General features: G+C 51.0%; 1 protein-coding gene and 1 long non-coding RNA gene across 2 annotated transcripts in view; one reads left to right on the top strand and one right to left on the bottom strand.

The window, feature by feature from the left end:
- Window positions 1-14,579, bottom strand: part of LOC146855661 (uncharacterized) — a 114,108-nt gene extending 99,529 nt beyond the window's left edge. Inside the window, exon 1 of the long non-coding RNA XR_014981364.1 lies at window positions 14,381-14,579. This is a non-coding gene — a long non-coding RNA (uncharacterized LOC146855661). The remainder of the gene's footprint in view (window positions 1-14,380) is intronic.
- Window positions 1-20,007, top strand: part of PFKFB3 (6-phosphofructo-2-kinase/fructose-2,6-biphosphatase 3) — a 269,808-nt gene that overhangs the window by 107,914 nt on the left and 141,887 nt on the right. The gene's annotated exons all lie outside the window — the stretch shown is intronic.

Below are 20,007 nucleotides of genomic sequence, written 5' to 3'. Positions count from 1 at the left end.
ACCCCCGCCCGCTATAGCAGGGCGCAACGGGAGAGCCAGTAGGTGAGCGGCCGCTACAGCATGCCGCACACCACACGTGAGAAAACGGGCACAGGCGGCCGTTAGAGCGAGCCGCGCAAACAGCACAATCCACACAAAGCAAAAAGCAATAAAAAGCATAGAAGAAGGCAGCCGCTACAGCAGGCCGCTCAAAAAAATTATTAAAATGAAAGGAACGATACACTTACCGGACCCACGTCCTGCTAGGCAAAGAGACTGCGAAGGCAGAAAAAAACGAACAGGTAGTTGTGTGACGCACTTTCCCCTATATGCTCACCTGATTGGTGGTGCCATATTGGGGGAAAGTGCTAAAATGTTCTGCTAGGTATAGGTTTCTGGGGAGCAGACTAGCTGCTCACTGATAAGGAATGGGACGAGGAGGTAATAAGTACTAGAGGACGGACAGCTCGGTTCTCCTTTGGAGGGTGGGTTGTGTTGGTTGGCCTGCATATAGTCACTTTTAAGAGTTTGTTTGCATCAGCAAACATTAGCTTTGCCTGCTGGCACCTTATTCTTTTTTTTTTCTCTGAATGAATTTAAGGTCAGTGGGTCGAAGGCCAATGAATATTCAGCTTCCAGTACCACCAGGCATTTGTTTGCAAAGGTTAACTGTTTTTTACACATGTCGTACTTTATTTTGGCTGGACGCTGAGGCACCGGGAGATACAATTTGCTCTGGAGCTTACAAAGTAACGAAGTAAAAAGCCTGGCGTTATAGCTCTGGTTCTATAATAGACAGCGTGGACACCATACCAGATTTCTTACTGAAGACAACACTCTTTAAAAACATAACTAAAGTGAATTTAGGGCAAGGTTAAAAAAGAAAGAATGGAAGCCATATTTTGCTCTGTCTAGCCCCATGTCTCGTAGATGTGCCGCGGGCCATCACTCCTGCGCTCCACCAGTGCTCCTTCTCGGGCCCTATTCTCTGTTCAGGCTTCACTTGCAATGACTGTAGAAGGTACGTGTGATGGCGTGCACGGGGAGCGGGTTGTCTGTACCTGGCCTCACGCTCACTCTGCATGTTGCATCATCACAGCAGGCAGTCTGTATAAAGCCTCCCAGAGGTCTGCTCTTTCAGTTTATTCGGTTATTTAACCCCTTCGGTGCTCATGACGGAACGGTTCCGTCATGAGCCACGGTTGAGCTGTGCTCATGACGGAACCGTTCCGTCATGACCACGCCCGCGCAGAAAAGATCAGCACAGCAGGGGAATCCGTCCAGCATGGAAGGGGTTAAACATTTCCTGTTGCAGGATGTAGTTATCGACTCTGTTCCTCATTACAAGTAGTCTTTTAAATTCCAATGGGACCAGTAACAGCAGTTACCTGCCCCTTTGAATACTGTAACATAAACCCATAATTGTTCCCAGCTGGAGGGACCAAAGAATTCTTATCGAAAGCAGTCCTTCCCCCTGTAAGATGATATTTACCTTGATTGTTAAGTATGGTCAGTCCATGGTTGGGGATGTGGGAATGCTGTTTTTTTCCCCAGTATCATGTACACCAGTGCCAATCCACCTGTTATGCACAATATATTGCCTTTCTCAATAAACAAGTCATAACACTTTTACGGAGTTCCTTTAAATTATATTGCACAACTGCTTATCAAGCTAAAACTTAATAAATAGATATTATTAATCACATAGGCGAAGCCTAGTGCATTTACCAAATGCTTGTTTTATTAGTGGCTGAGGGGACTGGTGGAACGCAACAGGAATGGAGGGGAGGTGCAGGGGAAGGCAACACGGACAAGTGACAGTGTGGGGAAAAAGTGACTTTCCTCCCTCTGTGTTGCCTTTCCCCCTAAGCCCCCCACCCCGTGTTGCCTCCTGTCCCACAGTAAACAATGCCCTGACTCATAGTATTTTTTTAAGATTGAAGAAATGATCCTTATTAAAAAGTGATAAACCTTTCTCCAACTTTGTGGCTGGCCACCTCTAAATGAGACACTTAGGGGCATATTTACCAGCCCCTATCGCCACCACATCACTTTCAGTGACAATGGGATGGCGATAGGGGCCTCGCCTTATTTACGAGGCAGCGTTAAGCCATTTAACATGGCTTAATGTTGACTTGTAAATAAGGCACCCTTTCACGCTGTGTTTACCGTGAAAGGGGGGGGGGCAATGGGTGTTGTGGTGGGCGTTCCACCGCAACACCCATTGATTTTGACATTGCCTCCTGTTTAAAGGGTAGTGTAAACAGGAGGCAGCGCCAGAATTAAGCCCAGGGAAAACCTGGTCTTAAAAACGAGGAGAAATGCTTTATTTCTCCTCGTTTTTGCTGTTTCCGTGTGTGCTGCCTTGTACAGCACACATAGAAACAGTAAATTGCCTCTTATTGTTCATGTGTAGGAAGGTCTCCCTTCCAGCACATAAACATTCATTTTTTAGGTCTCGCCTGACCCAGCGCATGCGCTGGTCTGGCGAGACTTATTGAGAGGGCTCCAAAAAGTGCTACCAGGCTAGCCTAGAGCTACAGTGCATGTGCGCGGGCGCGCGTGCCGCGCTTTACGCGATTATTTTCACTTTTACGGCCGCTTTGATGTTTGATCGCGATCACTTTCACTTTCGCGGCCGCACAGCCGGTTTGCATAGCCAATAGGTCTCGCTTTTGGGACCTTATAAGTATTTAGTTATACAACTGTTGCATGGCTAAACACTTATAAGGTCCCAAAGGCGAGACCTATTGGCTATGCCAATGCTTGTTTTAAATGCTGTTTGCAACTACTATGTGTTCTGCATTAAGCAGCACACATAGAAGTTACAAAACCGCATTTAAAGATTGTTTATGTGCAGGAATAGGTCCCTATTCCTGCACATAAACAATCTTCCCCTCAACACAGGCCCCCTTGCATTATGGTGAAAGGGTGCCTGCGCTGGCGCTAGGCAGCTAAAGTTAGTGCCAGCGCAGGGGGAAACGCAGGGCTGCACCATATTCTAGCAAATATGGTGCAGCCCTACGTTTCTAAAGTGACGAAGCGTGCCGTTAGCCTTCTTGGCTTAACAACACGCTTTGACACTTTATTGTAAATATGCCCCTTAGTTTCTAGCTCAACCAGTTTGCTATTAAAGATATGTGGTAGGTGGAATAGCTTCCTCTTGGTGGCACAAAAACGTATTTTTTTTAATTAAAGGTGTGGGAAAAGCATTCCAAACGTACCTTAACTTGAATAGATTCCAATTTCCTGACTGGGACAGTAGTTTGTCAATCTCATACGGTCATTTTCGACGGCCAGAAATTGTGGTGGTTACTATGTTATAGTGAAAAAAAAATCCAAGCTGTTCTAGGAACACGCTCTTCCCTCCCAGTTGTATGTAAGCGTGTAACTCGAGTCTTGCTGTATTCCCACACGTCACAATATCGGAGCCGGAGTGTATTAAGTAAGATCCGTGACTACCTGTTCTCCAGCGTGTTTTCCCACTTCTCCTAATGTTGTTTCTCTGGGAGAGCGGATGTCGCTGCCCTGTAACTGCAGAGGTAGCAAACAGGTTTTCGTCTCTGGCTCACCAGGAATGCCGCTGACCGCGGCCCCCGCAGGGGGCCAATCGGCGGTCGGCGCCTTAGTGGCCCCGGGGCCCCGGTCACCCCTCCCCACTCCCTACGTCGGGGGGGGGGGGCGGGAGCAGGGATGCTGATTGTGCCCCCCCTCCTTGTTGGGGCCGGAAGTGACGCGAAAGGCGCGTCACTTCCGGGCCCAGGTGTGAGGGGAAGGCTATTTAGCCTTCCCCCACCCTCACTGGCGACCTCTTTGTCGCCCACCTCGCCTTTTGTGACGACGAACCGGACGCAGCGTCGTTTCGCGGGGGCGTCGTCGTTGCCTTGCTGAGGGACTTCTAATATTCGCGGTGAGTTGCCGGATTGCCCCCTCGCCCCGGCCCTGTCCCTGGGCAGTACCAGGAGACGGGGCCCTGTGGTCGGAGTGCCACGGGCGGGGGGGGACCGTGCTCGGAGCAAGGCTCGTGTTTTATTAACGTTGACCGGGGCGTGCGATGGTTGGGGAAGCTGTGTTTTGTTCGTCTCCCTGCCACGATGCCTAGCGCGGGTGGGCGCGAGGAGTCGATCGCAGGACGCAACCGGCAGGGAATGCGGCGTCCATCTTGCGTGTGGGGGCATATTGGCTCCCATCTTGGTTGTGGGGTATAACATGTTTCTCTTTGCGGCCAGGGGTCAGTGTGAGCCCTTGTCCGGCCCCGTCCGGTCGCTTTATCTCCCCGTGCTTGGATGTGTCTAAATACGGTGCAATAAGATCGAGTTCTCTTTAGAGGAAGCTTGTGCGTAAAAGTTACCGTAGTTGGGGACCAAGGCTCCGGGCTTCATAGGCGTATGAGTCGGTGCTTTCGAGTCTCGGGGCCGCGTTTGCTGCCTGCGATGCGGGGTATGTCCCTCATTCTTCCCGTGCTTATATGGGGGGGAAAGAGGCGCGACGGGCTCCAATATCTATGGGTTGGGTTCGCTCTAAATATTGAAGTTATGCTTAGGAACTAAGCGTACAAAGGGCCGGGGCTCGGGTCCACAATATCGAATGGTTTGGGCGTTGTTGAGTCGCGGGGCAGCGGTCGCATTCCTGTGATGCGGAGTATATCACATATTCCCCCCGTGCCGATATTTATGTGGATGCGGCGCGATGGGCTCCAACACCTCCGGGTTGATCTCGCGCTAAAGGGTGAAGTTACGCTTTATAAATAGGTGGGGGTGAGCCGTGGCCCGCGTGTGCGCCAGGGCACGGACATCTGGTATCGGGGGTACAGCTATAGCGCTTTAAATAACCTTCGCGCTATTTAAACAGGGTAGGGTGTTAACGATCGACCTCGCATAAGTGGTGCCATTTCACGGGGGTCGCGGTGCTCAACGGTTTTAGGGGGGCCAGGCTTACGATTTGCCCGTTGAAGTCGCGAGTAAACCCACTTTCTTGAAATCTGTCGCCGCAGCGATCGCGGAGCGGCGTCTGTCTTCACGCGGTGAGCCTGGGGAGAGGTAGGGGATGCAGGCTGGTCTGCCGTCTACGGCAGGAACCAGCATTTGACCCCCGGGGGCGCGTCTGCTCCGGCGCCCGGTTGGGCAGGGTGTCGCGTCTGTTCCGTGTGATCCCGGCCAAAGCTTTTATTGTCTCCCGGGGCCTGAAGTGCAATGTACATGCGGTGCCCTCATGCAAGCACTGACTATATACGGGCCAAATCTGTATACATACACATGCAATTGTATCCCTCGGCGGCCTGCCACTGCTAGGTTTGATTTGTCTAGTGGGATCGGCGGGGGGAACGGCCCCCAGCAAGCGTAGCCAAACAAGGGTTTGGGGTGCAGCAATGCCGCGCGCGGGTCACCGGCAGGGGATCGCGTAGTTGCCGGGATGTTAAGGGCGGGCCCCGTGGCTGAAGATGTAATGTAAAGTGCGCCAATAATTGCAAGAGCGCTCGCAATATAAAGGCGAATCAATGATTTTGGACATGTGCACTTCACGTGAGACAGTGATTTTGGGGCTAAATGGCCACCAGGCTGTAGTATGGGGGTGGGGCGCCAGCGAACTCAATGCTGCTGGCCAGGTTCGAAGTGGGGAATGGTCCAAAAGCGAACGGGGTGTGCATGGTAAAGTAATTGTACGAGCACCCGTGTCCTTCCCCCCCCCCCCCCCCCCCCCTCCCCCTATTTTTCTGCGTTTCAGTCTCGCCCTTTTGTGTACGCATATTTCTGGGGCTTATTCTGGTTTTTTTTCTTTCAGTACATTCCACGCTTTCGGTGACTGGAGGTTTTATTAATTGCCGACTGAGAGACGCGAGCCAAAAAGATCATTCGTACTCGGGGGCTCGGAAGGGAGTAAGTACGGGCAGTTGGGGGAGGGGGGTACCTCTCGGAGTAGCATGTGGTACTCAGGAGCGAAGAACTAACCTCAAAGGGGACGAACAGGCGGTTAACTTTCTCTCTTTCCTGATTACAGATAAGAGAGAACAACTGCTAAGTGATGGACAGCCAAGGATTATCCCCCCCCCTTTTCACACCAGGGACTCAGGTTGAGGAGTCCGCGACGGACACTTCGGAGGAAGCACGGATTGCCGCTTTCCTGGAGCTGACGAGGGCCAAGGGTTTAGCTTGGGCGACGGAACTATTGAAAGCCAGTACCCCCCCAGATTCTGGGATAGCGATGGAAGGTCCGGCTACGGATAAGGATGTAGGGGAGGTTGCGGGCCCGTCACGGTCAAAAAGAATCCGCCGCCCCACGAGCAAAGACTTTCCGGTCGAACAACCACCGGCTCGGAATAGAGCGGCCCCTCCGCACAAAGCCCCAGCCCCCCCCCATGCGACGGTTAGCTTGGGGACGGGGGCGCACAACGGACTGCCCGGCCCGCCCCAGGCGACATTTGCCTCGGCAGAGGATTTGGGTAAGCTTTCAGACACTCTAAAAGACTTCATGGCTGAGGTCAGATCCGGTCTGCTGTCTGCCAGGTCACCCCTAGGGGTTGGTCCGCTCGCCCCACCGCCGCCGACTGCCCCCCCGGCGCCGGGGGGCTTCACGCAGGTTTGGTGTCCGCCGCAGGCTGCGTTGGAACCTCCTCCGCGGCCCACACCCCCAGCTGCTGCGGTGGCCGAGAGCGCGGCAAGTGCGTTTGACTCTGCAGTAGTGGTTCCCCCAGTGGTACCGACGCCGGCACCAACGCCAGCAGTAGCACCTAAGCCTCTAGTTACCACGGCCCCGCTGGTATCGGGCCGCTGTTCTCTCGCTTGGATGGTCCCCCTAGTGGCCAAAGAAGGGATTTGGCGCAGGGAATTTATTGATATTTTCACCCTTCTGATGCATGGGGCGGAAGGGGTAGATACTAGGAGGATGGGCAACAAGGAAGAGGACAAGCGGGTGCGGTACCATGTGTATCCCACCAAAAATATTGTGACTTGGGGTCAGGCCTTTGCCATTTTTGCAGCAGTGATAGTGGAGAAATTCCCAGATGAAGGGCCTGGCCTCTTCCACTATGCAAGTGTGATTACTGAGGAGGCTGCGAAGGGTGGGGGCATGGGATGGTACCACTATGATTGTGACTTCCGCAGACAGAGAGCAATCTGCCCAGATCTTGAATGGGACCAGTTGGAGGTCCGCTTATGGGTAAAACACATGGGCAAGCATACTGAGGGGTCTACGACGAAGTCAGGTGCAGAGAGCGGGGTGAAGAGCAAGGAGAAAGAGGATAAAAAAGAGAAGAAATGGGAGAGCAGGAAGTCCTTTCGGGGTGGGCGTGGGGGGGGTCGCAGGCCTGGCTTTCGGGCACGGTCTCCTGGAACTTGCAGGCTCTTCAATGCAGGGTTCTGCTCTTGGGACAAATCATGCCGTTTTGCCCACAACTGCAGCGTGTGCGGGGCTCCCCACGCCGCGACCGCATGCTCCAAGCGCGACACCCCCGACAAGCCTTCATCGAGCAAGTAGCCCGGGGGTTTCCCCCCCTCCTGCGCTTTGGCCCCCCGCGTACTCAGCTGCCAGCGCGCTTGACCTAGCCCCGCACGATCATGTGAAAGGCCCCTCTCCCATCTGCGTAAAGAACCTCCTCAGCGCACTTCGCGGTTACACTAGCAAGGAAGGGTCCCTCATTTCTGAGGGTTTCTTAGACGGTTTCCGCATTCCTTATCAAGGCCCCTTAGTGAGCAGGGATGCGGAGAATCAGAAATCAGCTAGGGAACACCCGGAGGTAGTGCTGGATAAAATAGCAAAGGAGGTGTCTTTGGGCAGGGTGGCGGGCCCATTTTCCTCACCCCCTATGCCCCATTTTGTGATTTCCCCACTGGGGGTGGTACCTAAAAAGGAGCCGGGGGCTTTCCGGCTTATCCACAACCTTTCACACCCAGAAGGGGACTCCGTGAATTCCTGGTTGGACGAAGGTAAATGCTCAGTGTCCTACTGCTCCCTAGACCTGGCAGTCGACATGATCAGGAGGGCAGGGAAGGGAGCCTGGTTGGCTAAGTCTGATATCGAATCTGCCTTCAGGCTCCTGCCAGTACACCCGGACAGCCAACACCTTCTGGGCTTCAGGTGGGGGGACCAGGTCTTTTATGATAGGTGTATGCCCATGGGATGCTCGGTGTCTTGTGCGTACTTTGAGGCGTTCAGCTCCTTCCTACAGTGGGCCTTAACAAACAGGTATGGCATTGAGGGAGTGACCCACTACCTGGATGATTTCCTGTTCATCGGGGGAGCTGATTCGCAAGATTGTGCACGGGCGCTGCAATGTTTCAAGGAATTGGCAGGACACTTGGGCGTACCTTTAGCTCCTGGTAAGACCGAGGGTCCGGCGCAGGTTTTGGTATTCTTGGGCATCGAGTTGGACACGGTAAACGGCGTGTCCCGACTCCCTGCGGATAAGGTACAGGCCCTGCGTCAGGAGATCTGCGATCTACTGGGTAGGGACAAGGCTACTCTAGGTGAAGTCCAATGCCTGCTAGGAACCCTGAATTTTGCGCTAAAGGTCATACCCATGGGGAGGGTCTTTGCACGCCGGCTGGCTAGGGCGACGGCTGGTGTAAAAAAGAAACATCACTGGGTCAAGCTGGGGACAGGGCTGAAGCAGGATCTGGTGGTATGGAGCGAGTTCCTCGCCTGCTTCAATGGGACGGTTATTTGGAAGCAGCCCTGGATTGATAGTCAGGAACTTTGCCTTTTCACAGATGCCTCAGGCAGGGAAGGTTTTGGGGCTATCCTGGGCGAAGAATGGTGCGCGCAGGGATGGCCCAATGTTTGGCGCAGGCGTGGGATCACCAAAAACATTACTGTGTTGGAGCTTTACCCGATTGTTGTTGCATTACACCTCTGGCCGGCGGCAATGGCTGACAGAAAGGTGGTTTTCTGGTCCGACAACTTGGCGGTCGTTCAGGCAATTAACAACCAGTCCGCCAGGTGCCGGCTGGTGCTGTGCTTGCTAAGGGAGTTGGTCCGGGCTTGCCTGCGCATCAATGTAGAGTTTAAAGCCAGGCACATTGAGGGGATTCAAAATGTGGCAGCTGACGCTCTTTCTCGTTTTCAGTGGCTCCGATTCAGGGAGGCCTGGCCGCGGGCGAGAGCGCAGATGACCCCATTCCCGGACCATCTATGGAGGATCCTGCAGTGGGACTGAGCCTGAAAGCGATGGGAGAAAGAGCTCTGGCCCCAGGTACCAGGAGGCGTTACAGCGCCCACATGGCAACATTCAGAGCAACTTCTGTAGCACTGGGTACTTCAGGGGCTGCGATGGTGTCCCAGGTCCGAGCATTTCTGGTGTGGGCGAGGGGACAAGGGAAGAGCCGTTCATGGGTGGGCAGTCACTTGGCAGCCGTAAGCCACGACACTAGGTTGTCTGGCGGGGCGGATCCCACTAACTCCTATCCCATCCGGGCCGCCTTGAAGGGTTGGGCTAGGGAGGAGCCCAGGGCCCCTGATAATCGAGCGCCCATTGATTTTGAAATCCTGAAAGGCATGCTAGGGGCCCTTGAGTCAGTCACCTACTCTCATTACGAAGCCACGCTGTTTTCAGCCACATTCTGCTTAGCGTTTTTCGGGGCTTTTAGAGTCAGTGAGTTAGTGGCTAGGTCCAAGGTCGACTGTTCAGGAGATGCGCTGGGAATTTCAGATGTGTCTATCTCCGGGTCACTGACCATTCTTTTACGCAAGTCCAAGACCGATCAGGCGGGGCGGGGGATCAGGGTGGTTCTCCAGCCTCTAGGTGACCCCAGGTTCTGCCCAGTACAATGGGTAAAGGCATTTTTGGAGCACAGACCGCCTGGCCCGGGTTATCTCCTGTTGCATTCAAATGGTACCCCTGTAACTAGATACCAGTTCGAGCAGGTAATCAGGGCTAGTTTGGCCAGGGCGGGGCTCGCACAGTCGGACAGAAGGTATTCCAGCCACTCCTTCCGCATTGGCGCTGCCACCGCCGCTCACCTGGCGGGATTAGAGGCCGCGCAGGTGAAGAAACTGGGGCGTTGGGAATCTGATTGCTATAAGTTATATGTTCGCCCGTGAGGCAGCATTTGGTAAAATGTTTGTGATTTACGGTGTGTATCGTGGAAATCACCCTTTCTGATTAAATAACTTGTGTGCACACCATGTCTCTTCTTTTATTAGGACGAGTGGTGTGGGTGATCGGCCATTCATTTGTCGCCCGGGCGGCCCAATGGGCACTGCACCGACAGTGGATGCGACACTTCCCTCAGACCAAAGTGGAATGGATGGGGGTGCCGGGGATGAGATGGTTCGAACTCAGGAATAAGATCGAGCAGAGACTAAGAGCACACGGGTCCACCTTGCCCCACCTGTTGGTGATACACCTGGGCGGTAACGACCTTGTTACCTTGGGGAGACGGTTGCTGTTATTAGCCATGAAAAGAGACTTAGGGGAAATATGCAAACGTCTGGGCGAGTGTGAGATCGTGTGGTCAGAGATCATCCCCCGCAGGTCTTGGCGGGGAGCTAAATCATTAGAGGCGGTAGAGCACTCCAGGAGGCGCATTAATGGAGCAATGCGTAAGTTCACAGCCCAAAGGGGTTTGGGCTTTATTCGCCATGAAATGATTCGGGGGAATGTGAAGGGGTACTTCGACATGGATGGGGTACACCTCTCCCAAATAGGCATGGACCTGTTTTTATTGGATTTAGGCGAAGCATTGGTGAATAGCGGGTGCAGGTAAAGATCTAGGTTGGTGGGGGGCCCTGGTTGCGACGGTTAGCCGCCTCCAGGGCTGTGGCGGAGTTACAGGGCGATCTGGAAGCAGGCCGGTACAAAGGGTACCTCTGCGCGGCACCACGTGGTGCCTGAGCCGAAACGAGGAGCCTCCAGAGAGGTCCCGGAAGCCGGTCGGCGCCCCGCTAGGCCTGTGGGCGGTTGTGGGCCTGAACAACCGGGGGTTTGCTATGCGACGCTCCGCCCCGAGAGGGGGGGCGTGAGTAGAATGACAACGGCACGTGATCGAAAAAAGAATCACTTGGGGGGCAGCGCTTGCGGGTCGTTCCCGTGCTGCCCGGCTCATCAGGCGGGGCAGGTGAAGTAGATGGCCGCCTGCCCCTGGATCGCCCGTAAGATAACCCACCTATTACATATCCTGGAATTATGTAATAAATCCTGCAGCATTTGTTACCCAACTACAACTGTTTCTTGTGTCTTCTTTGGGGTAACCTAATTTGGGGGAGGGGGGGCAAGCGGGGTGCCCCTGGGGGTACTATGCCGCTGACCGCGGCCCCCGCAGGGGGCCAATCGGCGGTCGGCGCCTTAGTGGCCCCGGGGCCCCGGTCACCCCTCCCCACTCCCTACGTCGGGGGGGGGGGGCGGGAGCAGGGATGCTGATTGTGCCCCCCCTCCTTGTTGGGGCCGGAAGTGACGCGAAAGGCGCGTCACTTCCGGGCCCAGGTGTGAGGGGAAGGCTATTTAGCCTTCCCCCACCCTCACTGGCGACCTCTTTGTCGCCCACCTCGCCTTTTCCCCCCCTTCCGCTTACCCGGCGTGGTGTGGTGGGGTGGGGTTTTTGGCTGAACGTTTTAATGTTTTCTTTTCGTTGCAGGCGGAGTTACAGGGCGATCTGGAAGCAGGCCGGTACAAAGGGTACCTCTGCGCGGCACCACGTGGTGCCTGAGCCGAAACGAGGAGCCTCCAGAGAGGTCCCGGAAGCCGGTCGGCGCCCCGCTAGGCCTGTGGGCGGTTGTGGGCCTGAACAACCGGGGGTTTGCTATGCGACGCTCCGCCCCGAGAGGGGGGGCGTGAGTAGAATGACAACGGCACGTGATCGAAAAAAGAATCACTTGGGGGGCAGCGCTTGCGGGTCGTTCCCGTGCTGCCCGGCTCATCAGGCGGGGCAGGTGAAGTAGATGGCCGCCTGCCCCTGGATCGCCCGTAAGATAACCCACCTATTACATATCCTGGAATTATGTAATAAATCCTGCAGCATTTGTTACCCAACTACAACTGTTTCTTGTGTCTTCTTTGGGGTAACCTAATTTGGGGGAGGGGGGGCAAGCGGGGTGCCCCTGGGGGTACTATGTAAAACTCCCCCGAGCAGCTAGGAATAACTTGAGGCCAAGTAAAGGCTGCTGTGCTTCACGTTGTTGTGAATCGCGATCTGAGCTCCAGTTTCCAAGAATCGCCTGAACAAAGACATGAGCGCACGCGCCGTGTTTTCGTTATTCTATTGGACGAGCCAACGGAGAAGGCGCGAGGCCACGTGTAAGCAAGTTTTACCCACCTAATGATGGGGCTATTTGTGAACAGCAATGGGGTGGACTGCAGGACACGATGGAAAGTTCAGCTGACCGGTTACAAATAGTTCCCACCGAACCCAGTTTTTGAAATATTTTACAGAACAGCTGTGCTAGTAGTGGAAACAAGAACACCCACCTAAGTACAACCATCTTGTTGTGCTGGACATAGCAGAGGAGCCAGGTTTATCGCCCTTGTTACTACATGCCTGCTTCCTTTGTGAAACTTCTTGTGTTCGCCGCTCTGATCTTTCCTTCCCTACTAACAATGACAGTGAAACCGCCTGGCAGGGTCATGGATGGGGCCGGAAGGAGGATTCCACCTCGTTCACGCGCTACACTGCAAACCAGGCCACTGGAGGCTGCAATAAGGGTTTACACTTGTATGGAGGGGCGAGGACGGCAGTATGATTGATTTTTATTTTTAATGCTCACGGTCGGTTTATATACTGGCATGAATGGATTGCCAACAAGTTTGTCGCTCACCCTGGCATGTGAAGTGTGTTTGTATTTGTAAAGGTTTATGAAGTTGCAACGTCCATGGACTTGCAACTTTGCAAATTGCACTAAAAATGAAGAGCTTACTAGGTGCACAGCTCGTGCTCACGAAGGAGGCCCTTTGTGGTAGCGGGAAACAGTTCTCACTGCTGCGGGGAGTGGGGAGGGCAGTGGCTGTATAGCCCCCCTTCTGAGCTCCCTTCCCTGGCATGTACCTAGAGTTCCCCTCAGAGAGACCCGTGCCAGGTGAGACCTCCCTCCTCTCCCCGGGTCTTGGCGTGCACCTCTCCTCCGTGCACCTCTCCTCCGTGCACCTCTCCTCCGTGCACCTCATGATCACAACAAGCCATGTCCGAGGTTTTAAGGACATGGCAGTGTGTTCCAGTAGAATACACAATTGTTACTGGATTTCAATCGTACTCTAGCGACTTACTGCGGCAATCACACAGTGTCTTGCACACTCATCAACATAGTCAGGCTCACATTAACATGTCACGTGCACATTTTTTCTAATGCCGGCGAGGGTGTGAGAGCATTTAGCACCTGCACTGGGGAATCTGCTGTCTCCTTAATTCTTGTGCTGTACCCAGCATTGCATCCTCCAACTTTAACTTTCTCAAAACTTAAGCTTTTAGGAGAATCATTATGTAATTGAAAAACATATGGTAGGGAATGTTACGTTATGTTACGGTTGTGACATAAGAACTAAAAACCTCTGCAAGTGGGCTGTTATGCCTGTCTTCACCCTGGTGCACCTTCAATGTATGCTTTTTTCTGTGGTAGTTTGCATATGACCATGCATGCATTATGACTCTAGAGAGGTTAACCATGATTGTCCAGTTGCAAAGGATATCTTATACATTATAATAACATAAGATATCCTGATTTATGTTTATGGTTGGGGTGGAATAGTATACTCCGTATAGTCAGTCGGTGCCACCGGAATTTGGAATCAATTCAGGAGCATATTATGGAAAAGATTGTGTGACTTGTGCACTCATTATAAGTGTGTGTGCCATCGGGGATATTTTAACATTGAATAGCTGTGTGCAGACAGAATAATCAAGGCCTACATCAGATATTACAAATTCTCATTAGAAACACTGGAAGCTAAAGCAAACATAGCAGCGGCAAAAGGAGCATATTAAACAGCACTATTTCCGTCAACAAGTGCCATGACATAACTGTCATTCGTTTATCAGAAAATTGAAATAAAGTCACCATAAGTGGCAACGACTAGTGAAGAATGAAGATTACCCAGTGTTAAAAGGAAGAGAAAAGCAAGTGAATACTTACACGTGACAAGCACACGTGGAAAGAAGTGTGGGCGTTTCAACCAGGAATTAAAAACCTACTGAGTGGTGGTGTACCTTTATACTCCATGTTGCATTTATCGCTAGCAAATATGTATTTCGACCCGCTCATGGCGAGGCATCATTGTAATGTGTAACATGCTGCAGTCAGTGTAACCCATAGGATATACTTGAAAAGGCAGCTTCAATGAATGATGCTCTGCATAGGGCAATAACCTCACCTCCTCAGTGTTTTTATTGTCAAGGTTTGGTACAATTTCCCACACATACATGCATCATTGGTGATAAAGGCGGTGTGCTACTACTTCAGAACATCACAATACTCAACTTACCTGTACAAGCAGCGATAGAGCACTATTGCTGGTGTGTACCTCCTACTGCGCGTCTGTGCGATTCATGTAAACTGTATGATTCCTAACGTTCACAGCGTGATACAGGTGCTATGTTGGATACCTACATGGAAGTCGTTTCAGCATCTGATGCGATAGCAGCTCTAGGAGTCCAATGCATGTAGTTCTAGTTGTTTTCTTCTGTTGCTTGCGCTTTGGCATCTTGTAATACATCTTATACTATTAATAGCGGAGGCCTACAAGTATCAGGTTGCAAACTAACACATGTATCAAATGAGCCACCGGAGTATGTTTACACCAATGGTGCACACCCAGCAAAACGTAATTCTGTTCCTGGTGATGGAACAAGGTGGCAACCACCATCAATCTTTCCAAGTCTGCAGGCGGCGCCATCGTCTTAAGCGGGGTCTCCTTCTTAAATACTGAAGATCAGCCAAGAGCAGAAGAGGAGGCTATTTGTCTGTTGCAGGATCCATTCGAGGGAGCGCAGCTCGTTCCGTACTTTGAATCTTGGCACAGATCACACATTGAGCAGGACCTGGTATGCCAGTGTATGAGAACAAGAGTTCTGCTCTTCCGGTCGCTCTGCATGTCCTCAGGCATGTCTGGCATGTGGTGCTGGCATCAACAACACATTTCTGTACTAGCACTGCAGTGCTGACTGGGCACAGACGCTCATCAATGTTTTCAAAGGATCCAAAGGATGTCCTGCTGATGCAGACAGACTCAACTTCCTGGACGCATTCCGGTACAGTAACGGAGCTGGTCAGTTAATACGCTGGGGACGTTTGTGTCCAACCAGAAAGTCACAGGTTGACCTTCGGCTGGGCTGATGCAGCCCTTCGCCTCCTTAAGTTGATATACAAAGTAGCTTTAAGTTGAATGAATATTTACTGTAAACTGATCAACTCTAGATTTTCCCAGATTTGTAAGAAAAAGATCCTGGATCGTGTGGCAATAAAGCGATTTATCAACAATCACACAATTTGACCAGCCGGTAATCACAATTGTGCCTCCTGCTTCTGAAACCTGTTATTTGGTACAAAGAGGCAGCTGTATTTCGATGATGTGGTATATGGATTGTCAGTGCCTATTAATAATTATAAAGTAACTATGTCAAGGACCTAAAGTTGCAGGGCCGAGGAGAAGGGCAGCATGGTAGAAACACTTAAATTGCTAGAGGTTTAAATGCAATGTACGAAACAAGCATTTTTGCACCTTAGGTATCATCGCAGAATTAATACATCTATTGTGGCAGCAAAACCACATAAATAGACAGGGGTGTAATCAGACTTCATAGGCCCTACTGCATAATATTTACGGCATCCCATTAAGTGACGGACTCTGTGGCCCGCATACTGGCAGAGGAATGGGACACTAGAGTATGTCCACACACCCTGGTGACTTCATCACATTCCATCTAAAACGAGAACTGCAGAATGTTGAACAATTTTAGGTGGTGGTGGGGCCTTAGGAAAACATAACTTGCCCCCTTACCCTGCCAAAACTCTGGAAAAAGCCATCAACCGCCAACTAACCAACTACCTAGAGAACAACCTCCTGGACCCATCCCAATCTTGGTTCCGCTCGAATCACAGCACAGAAACTGCCCTAATAGCAGCCACTGACTGCATCAAGACTCTCCTAGATGAGGGAGAAATTACCACCCTCATCCTCTGCGACCTCTCGGCAGCTTTCAACACTGTGTCCCACAACACCCTAATAAAAAGGCTCCATCATGAATCACAGCACAGAAACTGCCCTATTTGCACCCACTGACTGCATCAGGACTCTCCTAGAAAAGGGAGAAATTGCCACCCTGATCCTCCGTGACCTCTCGGCAGCTTTCAACACTGTGTCCCACAACACCCTAATAAAAAGGCTCCATCAGATGGGGATTCAAGGGGATGACCTCAAGTGGATCGCATCCTTCCTCACAGGAAGAATCTAGAGCGTCCGCCTTCCCCTCTACACTTTGGGCCCCAAAGTTATCATATGCAGCGTCCCCTAAAGGTCCTCACTCAGGCCTACCCTGTTCAACACTGATATGACCCCACTGGCCATTTTGGTCAGGACCTATGGAATGAACATTATATTATGTGCTATTGACACTCAGCTCATCCTCTCTCTAGCTGCAGAAGCCGCCACCACCAATGCCCCCTTCCACCTGTGCATGACCAGCGTCTCCCACTGGATGCAAAATAACTGCCTCAAACTCAACACCAAGAAAACAGAGGTACTCATCTTTGGGAGCAATACATCCCCTTGGGATGACTCCTGGTGACTGGCAGAACTGGGACTCTCACCCACACCCACAGAACACGCCAAAAAGCAAGGCATCATACTGGACAGCAAACTCACCATGAAAAACCAGATCAACGTAGTATCCTCAGCCTGCTTTCTCACTCCGAAAAGTAATGAAGAGGCTCCCTGCCTACACTAAACGCACCATCACCCCGGTCCTCGTCACCATCTGCCTGGACTACAACAACACAGTCTGTGTAAGAATCATCTCACACCTTCTAAAAACACTACAGAGCATTCAGAACTCAGCCGCCAGACTCATCGTCGACCTCCCAAGAAGGGCCACATCACCCTTCACCTCAGAAAGCTTCACTGGCTCCCCGTCCTCAAGCGATGCCAGTTCGAAATGCTTACCCATGCCTAAAACGCCCTTCACGAACAACCACCAGCATACATTAATCACTGGGTGAAGTTCCACCCACGAGCCCCTGACAAATGTGCTCTGCCTCACTCGCCCAGATTACCCGCATCTACTGAAGCAAGAGTGGTGGTCACTCCTTCTCCTACCTAGACGCCAAGACCTGGAACAGCCTCTACCTCTGGACCGCTGGACCCTCCTTGCAGGAATTCAGAAAGAGTCTGAAGACCTGGCTATTCGACTGGCTACACTCAGCAGCAAAAAAAAACACTGTCTGGATACCCTCACATGTGAAAAGCAGCCCTATACAAATCCTATTTGATTGATAGCTAGGCCTGTAGCAACAAACACACTGTTAAACCTCAATTTAAGTGTAGGTACTGGGACAGGAGGCTTTTGAATATTGACTACAGGATCATAAAGTATCAGAGTCTCAGAACCATTGTAGAACATGTCTTTGTGTGCTTTCCTGTTGACTTGGAAGCGATCCAAAAGAACATGCAACCCCCCAAATGTCTTTGCAAATCAGGCAAAGCATCACAACACTTAAATAAAGGATACCCAGTTTGGCATCAAATATGCCTTAGTGGCCCACACAGTGCTTAATGGCATGAGAACTCCTTCATAATGTGTCTGCCAGCCTGAGAAATGCAGTGGGATATATATCATATATAAGCCATTGCTTGTGGGACATTTTGGGGGCTTAGAGCCTGCCCATTGCTTATTATTGGTTGGCTTCACCTTCACTCTCATTTCGTAGCTTCTTTCTGGTTAGCCCCCTCCTGAACTGAGTCCTAGCTTCCCTTGTATCCTTAACCCCTCCCTCTGTCATTTCTCGCCCGTCTCCCCATTTACCTCTCCCCAGTCATTGCTTGCCACGTACCCTGCCACTGCTTCCCCTCCACTCATCGTTGCTTGCCACATACCCTGACACCCTCCCCCATTATTGCTTGCCCCTTTCCCTTTTCCCTCCTGCCTGAAAAAAGTGATACAACACTGCTAGTATTGCCATGTAATAACTTTTTTCCCTAACGTTTAGCCTTGCTGCACAGCAGTCCACTGCTGTGCAATGTGGATAAAGCACTTTGACAAACCAATAGCTCTTGCATAGGTGAGACCTATTGGCTTTGCCATTGTTTATTGACTTTGTTAGAGGTGATAAAACAAACACTATTTTGGAGGTACAGCTGTGTATTCAGCAAAAAACAGTATATATTTGGGACTTTTGGTTTATTAAGGTAACACTTTGTAATGTGGATTTCATCCTCTAGAAGCAATTACTTTCCCCACCATGTTTTTCATTGCACCATTTATACATGGGACATGATCACTCACTTTATACGGTGTAGTGCCCTACAGATTACCCATATTAACCATAAGGTGTAAGCCTATAAGGTCTAACAATATTTTGTTGTGTGTGTATTGTCAATCGCTGGCAGCGTCCAGTCGATTAGCTGAATTGCCAGGTCTTCAGTAACTTTCCGAACTCAGGAAGACATGGGGAGGTCATAGATGAAAGGGTAGCTCATTCCATGTCTTGGCTGCTAGGTAGGAGAGACCTCCGCATTTGTTATGATATGACGGATGTGTGGGGTGTGGGTTAGAGCAAGGGACGCAGAGTAGAGGTGTCTGATGAGTTAATGGAAGTTCAGGTGTTGGTTCAAGCGGGTGGGTCCGCAGTTGTGCAGGGCCTTATATGCATGGGTCAGGAGCTTGAACTGGCATCTGGTCTGTACAGGGAGCTGGTAGAGTTCCCTGAGGTATGGGGTGATGAGGGTTTGTCTAGGGAGATCCAGGACTTGTCTGACGTGTTCTGTATGGTCTGTAGTCGTTCGAGGAGGTGAGCTGCGATCCTTGCGTAGAGAGCATTGCTGTAGTCAAGTGAGCTGGAGTTGAGGGCCTGGGTGATGGTGCGTCTTGAGCTATGGGGTAGCTATTTGAATATCTTACGAAGCATGCACAGGATGAAGAAGCAGGAGGAAGGGACAGAGTTGACCTGAGTCGTCATGGTTAGATTGTTGTCCAGAATGATGCCTAGGTACCTATTGTCATGATGCTATGGTTTGCGTAACACAATGTTTCTTAACAAAAACTATATAAACAGCTTGCGTACAGCGATAATAATAATAATGTATGCAATTCACTAAAGGCTTTTTTTAATGGAGTTTTATATAGCCCAAACTTGACCCGAAGGTATCGGGTATCGGAGCGCTTTACGTGAGCACCAGTTGCGCTACATGAGGACACATTTTATGTTGCGTGCTCTCTATGATAAGTGGTTGTCATTCCACCATGCCCAACTGCAGGTCACTAAGTGATTAGCCCAGTAACTTGTAACTAATTACATCTAAGTGTTACTGAGTGCAGCCCCCAGCAAAGGATTTCCTTGCCATCTTTACCAAGCAGACACTGTTTACAGGTACAAAGTCTACATAAACCTGTCTTTTTTATGAGAAGGGGAAGTTCCAACTACAAATGTGCAAACCATTCTCATCCCAAGGGCATTACTGCCGATGAGCCCGTGGCCCAGTCACCCTGGTCACACCAAAGTATATACGTATATGTTTTGAATAGCCTGGGAAGTCTGAGAACACGCATAGGCTAGGATTCTCCCAGCTGAGCAATAATGTCTGGGGTTTTTATTCTTTTTGCTCTGGTTTTGTTTGCCTTTGCTAGTGTTTTGTATTATAATCGTAATCCCTATTTTCTGTAAATAGTATAGGGTATTATAAATCTGTTGAAGTTACTCCTAAAGAATCACAAAGGGAGACGCTGTTGTTCCAAGAGTTTAATACAGTAGAGAAATAGGATTTCAAAGACCACCAACTCAACTTGAGGCTTTAACCACTCTAGCTCTCCAGCTTGGAACCTTTGTATAGAACACCTATGACTTCCAATAGATTGCTAATGACATAGGTACCAAGCATCAGGACAATACATGTCCTTG

This window comes from Triturus cristatus, chromosome 4_1 (genome assembly GCF_964204655.1).
Source record: "Triturus cristatus chromosome 4_1, aTriCri1.1, whole genome shotgun sequence".
NCBI classification, from domain to species: Eukaryota; Metazoa; Chordata; class Amphibia; order Caudata; family Salamandridae; genus Triturus; species Triturus cristatus.
The sequence above is the reverse complement of the archived record's forward strand: the minus strand, read 5'-3'. Positions and strand labels throughout refer to the sequence as shown.